At 31.6% G+C, this 13,767-nt stretch overlaps 1 long non-coding RNA gene across 1 annotated transcript; it reads right to left on the reverse strand.

Moving 5' to 3' along the window:
- Positions 1-5,058: 5,058 nt before the first annotated feature.
- On the reverse strand, positions 5,059-7,948 carry LOC101246555 (uncharacterized). Its single transcript, XR_182293.5, has 2 exons — positions 7,790-7,948; positions 5,059-5,350 (listed from the first exon to the last, which is right to left on the reverse strand). It is a non-coding gene; the product is annotated as an uncharacterized lncRNA (long non-coding RNA).
- Between the last annotated feature and the right edge of the window lie 5,819 nt (positions 7,949-13,767).

The following is a 13,767-nucleotide window of genomic DNA, read 5'->3' on the forward strand; positions in this document are numbered from 1 at the left end:
TAGTTGCAACTAATCAACAACATTGAACGCATCTTATGTGTATCTCCTATCACTACTTGCTTATACCAGAAATAGTAAAGCCCTAGGCAATTTGCCTTTATCTTCTAGATATTATTTTGTTTTCCTTCAAAACAGTTTTGATTTTTTTTTCAAGTTCTCCATCAAATGCAAGCCTCCATCTCTTCCCTTTTTTTCTTGCATTTTCATCACTGTTTCAGCATTTAGGACTTCAATAATTCTTTCAAGCTTTGTCCACTTGATCTTCCTCTTGTGGATCAATATCTGCCACAATTAATGTGTCCATTTATAGTGCAAAAAGAGATGTTTGACTGTCTCGACATGTTATTCACATAGATAGCATCTAGAACATTGATTGAATTCCTCTTGTTCAAGTTTTCATGTGTCAAGACTGACTCTTTCGCTAAGTGTCTTTGAAGTAATTCACCCTATGGGAAATTTCTTTTCTCCAAATCGTCTTCTAGGACCATCTTGCATACTGCACCTTAGTGGAACAAAAATCTTTATATGTTGATTTTACGTTTAATTTCCCCACCCCCTTTCTCCCTCCTTCCATACTACTCTATTTTCCTCTCTAGTTAGATTGGTAGTCACGTATTATGTCATGAAATTTTAGTATGATTTTCATTTTTCAATCATTAGGTTTCTTCTAATAAACAATTTCCACCCTTGTTTTGTCCATAATTATGTGGTTTTCACTTCTTGTGCTTGGCTTAGACTATGTAGTACAAGATAAAACATGTTTGAGTTCCATCCACACCTAATGTCATTTCAAAAAACTATTTTTTCTCAATTGCGCACTTTGCAACTTGTTCTCTTCTTGACAAGTTGAAATAGTTTTCTTAGTATCCTGATAAATATTAATACGCTACACTTGTAAGGGGTGGTCACTATCTTCTTCATTCGTTTGTCCTTCATGACATAGATTTTGATTTTTACTTACTTTCATAGAGATACTTTTTTTTCACGGCTATTTCTTCATCAAGCTCTTGTTTTTGGTAATCTCTCTCTAATATTGAGTCTACCCCTATCTTTTTTATCAGCAGTTCCTCCCCATTTGACCGAATGGCACTTTCTACTATCTTTGCTTTCTTACCATAAAAAGTTTCTTCTAATTGCATCTAGGGGTGGGCATAAACACCGGAAAACCGAAACACCGAACCGAACCGAATTTTTTTAAAATTTCGGTTTCGGTTTTTCGGTTTTCGGTTCGGTATTCGGTTTATTTTTTTGTATTTTCGGTATTTCGGTTCGGTTTTCGGTACGTATTAGTTTGAAATTCGGTATTTCGGTTTAAACCGAAATATTATTATTTTAATTTATAAATTATATTATATTTAATAATTATTAATATTAAATAATTTTTTTAAAAAAATAAAAAACTCTAAATCCCTAATACCCTAATCCTCTTCACTCTTCAACTTCATCCTCTCTCTTCAACTTCATCCTCTTCCTCTCTCTTCAACTTCATCCTCTCTCTTCAAGACTTCAACTTCATCCTCTTCCCCTCTCTTCAACTTCATCCTCTTTTCTTCACTCTTCAGCCGCCGTCCTCGTCGAGCAGCAGCCGCCAGCCAGCTGCAGCAGTAGCAGCCGTCGAGCAGCAGCCAGCAGCAGCAGTAGCAGCCAGCCGCAGCAGACAGCCGCAGCAGCCAGCCGCAGCAACCAGCCGTAGCAGCCAGCCGCAGCAACCAGCCGCAGCAACCAGCGCCCAGCAGGTCAGCAGTCAGCACTCAGCCGCAGCAGGTCAGTTTTTTTGATTTTTTTTTTTTTGATTTTTTTTATCTGATTTTGTTTTTATTACTAGTTAATAGTTATTGCCTATTGGGAATTTATTATGATTTTTTTATATATATAGATGGCTGAACAAACAGAATTAAATATGGGTGTAGCTGATCAAAGTCGAATAAGTATGGCTGATTCTACGGATAATACACCTACTAATAGCAATGATTTGTCGATTGGTACAGAAATAACAAAAAAAAGAAAAGAAATGGATCCTAGGTCTCTTGTTTGGCAACACTTTGAAAAGGTTTTTGAAAATGGTGTATTAGTTAAAGCAAAGTGCTTACATTGTAAACAATATTATGCTGCCAATACAACAAGAAATGGAACAAGTGGACTAAAACAACATTTGACTTATCGGTGTAAAGTGTATAAACCTCCGACTGTTGCATCCGGTATTCAAAAATTATTAAATATTCAAAATAACAATTTAGAGACTTGGAAATTTGAGCAAGAGGTATGTAGGAGAGCTTTAGTTGAGATGATTATTTTGGATGAACTACCTTTTAGTTTTGTTGAAAAAGAAGGCTTTAAGAAGTTTATGAGTAAAGTCCAGCCTTTGTTTCATATTCCTTCTCGTAGAACCATAACAAGGGATTGTTATGAAGTTTATGGTGAATTGAGAATAAATTTGAAACAATCTTTAAGAGAAATACAACCAAGAATTTGTCTCACAACAGACACATGGACTTCAGTGCAAAGAATCAATTATATGTGTTTGACTGCTCACTTTATTGATAGGGATTGGGTGCTTCATAAAAGAATATTGAATTTTTGTCCTATCACTAGTCATAAAGGTGAGCATTTGGCTGAGTCTATTAGTAATTGTTTACTTGATTGGAAGTTGGATAACGTTTTTACTGTTATGGTTGATAATGCTTCTTCAAATGATGTGGCAGTTTTAGAGTTGTCCAAAAAATTAGATATGTGGGGAACTAATTTGATGGAAGGTAAACATCTCCATGTGAGATGTATGGCTCACATACTTAATCTAATTGTGCAAGATGGTTTGAAAGAAATTGGTCCTTCTATCAAAAAGGTGAGACAAATGGTGAAATATGTTAGATCATCTTCTTCAAGGGCAAGAAATTTCTTGAAATGTGTTGAAATGCAAAAGATAGAATGTGATAAGATGTTGTCTTTAGATGTGCCTACTAGGTGGAATTCCACCTATTTGATGTTAGACACAGCAGAAAAGTTTGAGAAGGCTTTTGAGAGGTTTGATCTTTATGATGGTAATTTTCATTCTTTTCTTGCTACTGATGTTTGTGAAGATGGAAGTATCGCAGGGTCAATTCAATATGAAGATTGGGCTAATGTGAGGAATGTCACAAAGTTTCTTGAAAAATTTTATGAACTCACTTTGAAAGTTTCAGGTTCACGGTATGTTACTTGTAATGTTCATTTTGAAGATATATGTGAACTTGATGCTTATTTGAAATTATGTGTAGCAAGTGATGACCTCGATTTGAGTAAAATGGCTTTGGGAATGAAAGAAAAATTCAAGAAATATTGGGGGACTCCTGAAAAAATGAACAAAATGATTTTTATTGCTTCTGTTTTGGATCCTCGCAATAAATTTGTCTATGTTAGTTTTGCTCTTGAAGAATTACTTGGGGAAGAAACGGGAAATGTAGTGAATACGAAAGTAGAGGCTTACTTGAGGGATTTGTTTGCGATATATGTAAGTAAGTATGGAAAAGGTTCCAAAAGTCAACCATCTTCATCTGACTCATCTGATTCTTCTGGTAGTGATATTTCTCAAAATATGTCCAAAAATTCTTTGAGAACTAAGTTGCACATGAAGAAACAAAAGAATGATTCTGGAAGTTTAGGTGTGAAATCTGAGTTGGATAAATATCTTCTTGAAGACCAAGAACCTGAATATGAAGATTTTGATATTTTGAGTTGGTGGAAAGTTAATTCTCCTAGATTTCCAGTACTTTCACAGTTGGCTCGAGATGTATTGGCTATTCCTATGTCGAGTGTGGCATCGGAATGTGCATTTAGCACCGGTGGTCGAATTCTAGATCCCTTTAGAAGTTCATTGACTCCCAAATGTGTGCAATGTCTTATTTGTGTCCAAGATTGGCTTAGACAAGAAACCAAGCCTATTTGTGTTGAAGAAAGTTTGGAGTTTCTTGAAAAAATTGAACTTGGTAAGACTTTTTATTTTTTATTTATTTATGGAAAAAATAAAATACTTATTGTGTTGTATCTTGTATGACATGTTTCTTTTTATTAATTGTAGAGATGGCAAATAGTGGAAGAAGCTCTTCCATTGTTGATCTATGATTGACTTGCAAGCGGTGAGTTTAATACATCATTTATTTAATCATATCATTTTTTAATCTTAAAAGTAGTATTCTAAGTTTCTAATATTTGATTTTATCTTAAAAGGTCCAAGGGTCAAGAGAAATAATTTTGTTGGCACGTGACACTTGAAAGTTGAAAGCGATCTCATGGAAGAAAGTCAAGAAACTCATTATTGTTGTTTGTTATTGTTGAAAGTAATCTCATGAAAGTCAACATTGTTTGTTGCTTATTATTGTTTATTATGAGTTAATGAGAGACTTTATTGTTACTTGTTAGATTCTTAATATGTTGTATTTGTGAAGACATTAAGTTATTAACTACAAATCTACAAAGACTACAATGCAACTTTTGTTTTAGTGTCATTGTGAATTTAAAATTTGCGGTGTTAATGCCTAATGACATATTGAAGATTTGAATCATTGATAATTGATATATTGAAATTTGGTAGTAAATTAGTAATGCACTCCTTTGATTTATTGTCTATTTTTACTTTTTAGCCCATTAAGTTGAAAAATCAAACAAAAAATTGTAAAATTTAAAATTTTAAAAAGCCCACTAAACAGGCCCATTAAAAAACTGAAATAAAAAACCGAACCAAATTAATAAAAATCGAACCGAATTAACAAAAACCGAACCGAACCGAAATATTTTGGTTCGGTATTCGGTACGTAATTTTAAAAAACCGAAAACCGAAAAAAAAAAACCGAACCGAACCGAAATACCGAATGCCCACCCCTAATTGCATCCAATATTTTGGTTACCTTGGCTGATATAGTGAACAATGACATCATGTATGAGGAAAGCGCATCAAAGATACTATTTAGTGGAGTTAGTGTCACTATCGGAGAGCACCCCTTAGTCGTAACATGGCGTACTCGACCTCAAATAGGTCTTATACAAGCTTCACAGCATTCATAATGTTCGACCATAAGTAAAAAATGGCTAGGAATTAAAACTTTTCATTTAAAAACCCTTCACTTCAAGAACACGACATTCAAAATCATAGCGGAAGCCAACATCTCACATGGCCATCTAACCAAGACACGGAACCTAAAGATAGGGTCACGACCCTTCACAATCAAAAGACTTAAACAAAACTAGACATAACCTATTATGAATTAAATACAAGAAACTTCTAAATACTTGTCCCCGCATCATGAGGACATACACTTGGTCTTGGAGAACTCTTCCCAAGCCCTTGAATCTAGAGAACTCTATCTCTTGCCGAAATCTACACTTGTAGTAAAAAGTAGAAGAAATATGGGTTAGCATAATTAAGTACTAAGTATGATGACCATGCAAAAACATGCTTAGAAAGGGACATTTCGTTTGAAAGTCATGCATATGTCATTTTGGTAAAACTTCATAATTAAGAGCATATTAGGCATAATCTCTAAAACAAATCAACATACTAATCATATCTTCACATTAGGACATATTCAACATACAAGCTTTGGACAGTACATATTCATAAGAATAATAAGCATTACATTCTTCACATAAACACATTAAGACCATCCCCTAAGGACAATTCTAAATCATACTTGTGCAATGTATGAGTAGCATAACATAATACTACTCACTCTTAGTATTTCTTAAAGTCACCCTAGACTAGGCACGTTCATAATCATTAAGTATACACAAGGAAGTAACTCGTAATACAACCCAAGAAAGACATACATTATTACATAAATTACATAAGTCAACATTCTATATTAACTTTATTAAGAGTTCCATCATTCATTAGACATTATGTCAACATCCTTAATAGCATACTCATAAGACATAATAACAAAATCACATAAGTAATCCTAGATTGCACTTGTGCTATGTGTACATAAGGTCCTAAGTATCATCTTTGGACTACCATGATCATACCTATCATACACATTGTAAAGAGACATTCATAATCATGTTCATGTTCATAATTCATAAACATACTTCATCATATTCATAGGAGACATGCTTCATGTTCATAGCACATAACATAATGCATATTCATAGTGCATAAACATAATGCATATTCATAGTACATAACATAATGCATATTCATACTACATAAACATAAGAGGAACACACAATGACTACTCTCAAAGTTCACTTGTGCAATGTATGAATGACATCCCATACTACCAGTCATACCAAGTAAACCATTTGAGGAACCATAACATATAACTCACTTTCGCATTCATAATTCATATTCTTGTTCATTAGAGGGAATATAGTCTTAACCGACACAGACCATGTGCTACATGAAATCTGGTGTCATATGACCCCACACCAAAAAAAGGCATCCTACTTGCCTAAATTAGAACTAACATTTTTAGCTTTAGTATGGATTCACTAGCTAATACCTATGCGGACACATAGTTATGGGATAAGTAGATTTCTTTTAGAATCGCGACCTAATTACTAGCGGGAGAGTTTCCATCTCATGAGAGAATATGTAGAAGACCCAGCCTAACTAGTGGGAGAGTTTCTACGTCATTTGTCATATTCCCTCGCTGCTAAGCATTAATCCCGAACTTATACATTAGCAGTCTTTAGATTGTATCTACACGTGTAAAGGAATACTTTGGCCTTCATTCAATACAATTCATAACATAACTCGCTGATTCAATAAGGTGAGAACTACATTTCATCTTTAGAATTCTAATATACATGTGAGAAATCCTTTTACATACATTCATAGTGTTTTCATGAGAACTATCTTTCAATCAATACAATAGGATCATCATAGACATGTAAATTTCATATTTCATAATGCATAAAGGTGCATATGAGAACTGTACTTTCAATCGACACCATGAATACATCATAATTATATTTATACATGGAGTGTGTGTTTAAATATCCCTACTATGACAAAACAACAACAACATTATCATCGTAGACACTTCCCTCTCAAAGTGTTCATAAACATGTACATACTATCATAATTATGCATAATCTTCATATATTATTTATAGACCGTGCAACTCAACACATCCACATTCATTATACTAGAAATGTACATAATCGTAATTGAATCAGTTAATTCATTCATTGCATGTATATACTCATATAATCATATTGCAAATCATGTAGGTATAACCCTTCCGCGATAGCACTAGATACAATTCAACATATATCATAATGTAAGCTCATCCACCATAAGTGGATCTATCCATTCATATTCACTAACTAAACACCTCCACCATAAGTGGATCACACATCAATCTATCATAATTTTATATCATTAAAGATCAATCTCAACCCATAGATTCGAGATACTACAAGAGGCAAGACAATTGACATCATTCATCATCCACATAATCAATTCATCTCACCAATACATCAATAATTCACCACAATAAGATATAATTAATGTCATGACTTTATAAAGAACTTCATACAAGCAATTACTATCCATTATAAATCCATAACTAACCAATTTCCAAAATAAAAGAGTTTGGGAAAAATCATGGGTTCTTTAAGAAATTCAATATAAAAATCAACTTATAATTATCAATTAAACCTTAATTCATCAATATAAATGCTTTAAAAATGTTTTAGCATTGAACCCATGTTTAAATTAGAAAATCGGATTTTGATCTTTGAAAGATTTTGAAATTCTTTTTGATTGGACTCCTTGAAATAAAGATTGATCGAGGATGAAGGACCACCATACCTTTATTAAGAAACATTGAAGAAAATTGATGAAGAAACTCTTCTGAAATCCCCAAATCCAAGCTTCTATGACTTCTTCTTCTTTGAGTTTAGAGAGAGAAATATTGGAGGAAATGAACTTTTTGATTTGAAGTGGGTCTTTGTGAAAGTGATTTATTTTGGGAATATTTGAATATAAAATACCTTATATAGTTATTTATAAATACTATAAAATATACCCACATTTTAATTTAACTTAAAAATAATATTTACAAAAACGTCATTCCACGTATGGACTTAACCAAATTTTTTTGGATCTTTTTATATTTTCAATTTATATATAAACTTATAAAAGGTAAAAGGGACAAAATTGCCCTTGGACTATGCGAAATAGACCACTTATACCCTCAGTTAAATTTTAGGATAAAAATTGCCCCTACCGTTATTTTAATAGATCACAATTACCCTTAAGACTTAACAGAAGTGATTTGGCAAGCCACATGGCACTAATTTGCCACATATGCTTGCCAACTAGGATACTCACTAAATTTTTTGACCCAAATAATAATTTAACCCTACCCCATTTTTGCTAAACCCAACCCACTCAAATTAGGAGGAAACATCATCCTTTTCACCTCAATGTTTTCACTATTCAATTTACCACATGGAGAAGAATTTCTTGAAGAACGTCTTTGCATTCAAATAAACAGAAGTACTGCATTTTTGCCGCAAGAAATCGACCAAAATTTGATACATCTTTGCTGCAAGAATCTCAGGAGTATCGTAATAGTCAAGAATATCCAATTTTAAATTTGAGTTTGTTCATTTGTGACCCAAAATTGATACATATCCATGACTGTTGATGTCAAATATTTTACAGGTTTAGTGGCAGCAATTCACTCTGTTTTCAAGCATTCATCTTGCCCAAAAAAATATTTATTTTCATTTTTGTGGCTTCGGAGAATAAGGATTTTCAAGACCTGAGAAAGATGGTGAAGTTTATATTTCCATCTATGAATTTCAAAGTTTACAGCCTTAATGCATTTCAAGTGAAGAAATTGATATCATGCTTTTGATAATCCATTGAACTATGCTTAAACTTATTTAGTTGAGATCATCCAGTCCTGTGTTGAAAGTTGTAATTCATTTTGATTCTGATGTTGGTTTAGTTGATGACATCCAAAAGTTATGATCGATTTCTTTAACTGGTTTGAAAATTATTGGAGCTCCAGAGTACTGTCAAGCAAATTTCAGACAATGCCTAGTTTGAAAGCTAGGATGCAAAAATGTTCTTAAAAAAATTCTCTTATGTATGGTGAATTGAACAGTGAAAACAATTTAGGTAAGATGATGTCTCTCTATTAATTTGAGTGAACTGGGTTAGCAAAAATGGGTTAGGATTAACTATTAATTGGGTAAAATTTTTTAGTGGATATTTGGCAAGCCTATGTGGCGGAATTTGTGTCATGTGGCTTGTCATATCACTTCTTTTAAGTTTTAAGCATAATTGTGGTCTCATAAGATAACAGAAGGGGCATTTTTTATCCTAAAATGTAACTGAGGGTATAAGTGATTTATTTCGCATAGTTCAAGGGTAATTTCGACCCTTTTCTGCTTATAAAAATATATGTTAAGCTCTAGTTCAACCTATCATTTTTCGAATCGTTACAAGTAATCTGCCACTTGAAGATAAATACTGACACTTTCAGCTTGCAAGATTCTTTTCACACTTTTCAATTACTGCACTCCATTTTTTTAAAACTTGCTCTTAGCCGCTGAAGGCATATTCAAGTAAGTTGTTAGTGATGTACCCACTTTTCATCCTAGATTGTTAGCTTATAAGTCTTCGATATTTATCATTGAGTTGACTATATATATGACAATGTTGCTCCAGTAGATGCAGACTCGAAGAAATGTAGAACATATTAAAAATGACCCTCAAAATCAGCATTTGCTCCTCCACTGCATCGTAAAATACTATGAGTGTCATCTACATACTGTGTCGATGGGTAATGTAGATTGTTTCTTGTATTATTCCCCATTTGGGAACCTCTGATCCAACCCTTGACTTTTGCAGTCTCAAATAAGTTGTTTAGCCCTTCAATGGCAAAGATAAACAGAAAAAGCGATAAATGATGAGAATAAGCCACATGGGCTTCTATTGATTAGAATAGAGCATTTCAGTAAGCTTATGCATTGTCTAATCCATTTTAGCCATTTTGACCTAAATCTCATCCTCTACAACATATTTGTCATAAATTTCAATTGGAATAATCATATGCCTTCGGGATATCCAGTTTACATAAGATCCATGATTATTTATCTCTATCCCTGGAGTCAACACATTCATTAGCTATAAATATTGCATCCATGATCTACCTATTCTTGATAAATATTATTTGTTTTCCATCCGCTAGATTATGTATCACTTTCTTTTGTCGACTCGTTTTACAATTATCTTGTACACTCCTCGTACTAGGCTTATTGGTCTAAAGTCATCTAGTTCCATAACCCTTGTCTTATTGGGTATCAAAACCATAATGTAGAATTTATACTCTTCTCAACAACCCTTTTCTCAAAGAAGTTTTGAGTTGTTGCCACCACTTTTTTTTTGATGACTATCCAACACTAGCCAAAAAAGTCCATGGAGAAGCCATCTGGGCCAGCACATTTGTCCCCAGAATATGCTTTGATGCTTTTTTCTATGATTCCAAGGGGAACATCGGTTGGTTATTGTCATTTTTATCAATCAAAGGACAGTCTCTCATTTCTAAGTTTGGCCTCCAAACCTCATTTCAGCATATAACTTCTCAAAGTATTACTACAACAAATATGATATATAACTACGAGATTAATAGCTACGACATCAAATTCGTCACTAATTATTCGTTTTTAGTAACAAAATTTACTTTTCGTGCTTTAATATATGAGAACATACTTTTAGTGACAAAACAAAAGAATTTGTAGCAAATTTTTATCCACTAAAGTTTCCTAAAAAAAATTATTTGGCGCCATTTTGTTAAGTAGTGTTAGTCACGAATTTAAAATTATCGGTGACACATTATTTCGTCACTAATAGTGTATGTAATTCATGAGAAACTACGACATCAAATTCGTCACTAATTATTCGCTTTTAGTGACAAAATTTACTTTTCGTGCTTAAATATATGAGATACATACTTTAGTGACGAAACATAAAAAATATATAGTAAAGTTTTGTCCAATAAAGTTTCCCACCAAAAAATTAATTGGTGTCATTTGTTAAGTAGTGTTAGTCACAAATTTAAAGTTATCCGTAACACATTATTTGTCACTAATAATGTAGCTAATTCATGACAAAATATTTTTTGGCTTATAATTTATTAAATTCTGGACACAAGAAAATTTAATATAAAAAATATGTTGTTACAATATCGACAAATTAGAGTTCGTAACTAAATATTATAAATTTTAGCTATAAAAATTTATATTTAATTATGACATTGTATTTCGTCACTAATAATATAAATAAGTGGTGACAAATATTTTATTGTCTCTAATCAATCTATGATTTAGTGTCAACAAAAAGATTGTCACAAAATATGTAAGGTGTTAAATGGCGATAACTTAAAATTTGTAGTGAATAATTAAACTATTTGCTACGGAAAAAAATCATAGCTAAATACAATTCTTTTTGCTACAATTATTCATAATTACAAGTGACAACTTACAAAAAGAATAATACAAATGTTTCATAAGAAGTAGACAAAGTCCATCTGTTATAATTGACAAGTAAAAATATTAAAACCAATAAATTCGGTCGATTTTGTATAAACGAAAAAGTTCAATACATCAATTTTCTTAAATTACGCAATTATAAAATGCATCATTTAAAAAATACAATTCGAGTTATAAGTATTGTGATTGGGCACTGTTCTATCATTAAATCACTAATATTTGTTGGTTTAGCACTACTGTTTTTATTATTTGATACACTTTCATTGATAAACACGATAAAAAGAATAATTTGTCAAGTCTTTGTGCTAATTTTTGTGCATGTCTATTGATTTGTAATTGGTAAACTACATAGATTAAGTCGATCTATTTGCTTCTTTCTATAAATATGTCCATATTTAATATAATTCCACATACGTACGTAGAGTAACTATATAGAGATAAAATCGACTTATAAACTTAGACTTTTGCAAAGGTGCAATATATTTCATGAAAATCTATTAACTTTTCCCATCAATGTGAAAATTGAAATAAGCTAAAAAATAAAAACACAAATAAAAAAAATGAACTAACGAGGATTTCAAATATATTATGATGAAGTACTATAGTTATTGGTATCGATGTTGAACTTTAACCAATTAATCATTTTTTAATAAAATCAAATGTTTAATTTTAAATAAATTTATCATTGTACTGAATAATTTTTAAAATTTACAAAAATAAATAAATAAAATAAAAAAATCGTACTGAATATGTATTTAAAGATATTTAAAAAAATAGACAATTTAATAAAATATAATCTACATTTAAATGAATTGTGGGTGGTAAATTTCTTCATTTTTGTATGAGTATATATTCATATAATATATTGTTTCTACAAAAGTTAAATTTGAAAGAAGTGAATGAAATATAGAATAAAACAAAAATGAACGACAAGAGAGAGTTGGATGATAAACACTCTTCACTTCCAACCTTAAGGTTGTGTGTGTGTGTGAACCATTTTTATAATGATTAATTTTATTATATATAAATTTAAGAACAAAATAATTTTTTGTATATAAAATATTGTCATTAGTGACAAAATTAGATTTTGTTTAACTACGAAATACATACAACTTTAGAGACAATTGATTTCGTCATATATTGAAGTAAAATAATTAGCAACGATATAATTTTGTCGGTAGTAATAACCTTTTTAGTGACAAAGCTCACTATTAACTACAAAAAATATACTTTTTACGATAAATAAATTTGTCGCAAATGTTTAAGCATTTGGGGACGATTTCTCTTTTTGTAGTTAATATAATATTTTTAGTGGCGAAGCACTAAATCGTCTTTGAATACTTTTAGAGACACAAATTTAGTGACGACTGAGTGACAAATTATTTTTTGTCACACAAGATTTTTATTGACGAAATATGATTTATTAATGAAGAAATTATTTCTCCCTAATAATAGAATTTGTTGTAGTGGTACTCTATGATCTCCTATTATATTTAAGTAGGTTCAATCACTAACTCCTCCCTTACTTTAATCTTATAAATAGTGTTGACTCTTTTGTATGCATTTGTTATTTTGTGGAAGAAGCTTGTAATTTTTATTTCTGTGTTTAAGCCAAACTGCTCTAGATCTCTGTCTCCATGTTGTTTTCTCTTATTTACGGTTATAGCTTTCAATTTTTTTAAGACGAAATGGTCTAATTGACCCTTTTACTTAATCTTTTGCCAATTGAACTTGAACCCGTCAAATCTTAATATTTCAAACCCTTATTTTGACCTATCACCCATGTGACTTTTTGGTCCAAAGTGTTGTGATACACACATTTTACGCGCGTGCTGTTTTCAAACTAGACAACAAATGTCAATTTTACCTAATGAAAGTCTTCTTCCTCATTTATACATTCACCATTGTTGAACAAAAAGAAGTCTTTTTTGGGATATACGGTTTAGTCTTATTTCATTATTTTTGTTTTAAGTTAGCTTATAAATCATATTTGAGTCATTAGTTACCAATCAAATACTACATTATTCGTTAATTATGGTAAAAGTTTTGTTAACTACCTAAATTAAGATAGTATTGGTGCATCAAAATCTTTAAATTTTGAATTCTTCTCTAATACTCAGTAGACTCATCGATTAAATTATTTTTAGGTTCATATAGAATTATTCGTTTTGTGACAGAATGGGAGAGCAGGATTGGACGACGGACGGAAGGCTGAAGCTTTAATTAATGACAATTTGTTTTTGTTCTAAAGGAGGTTTCAACGGTGAAGAATTTTTTTTAAAA

Source organism: Solanum lycopersicum, chromosome 1, assembly GCF_036512215.1.
Source record: "Solanum lycopersicum chromosome 1, SLM_r2.1".
NCBI lineage: Eukaryota > Viridiplantae > Streptophyta > Magnoliopsida > Solanales > Solanaceae > Solanum > Solanum lycopersicum.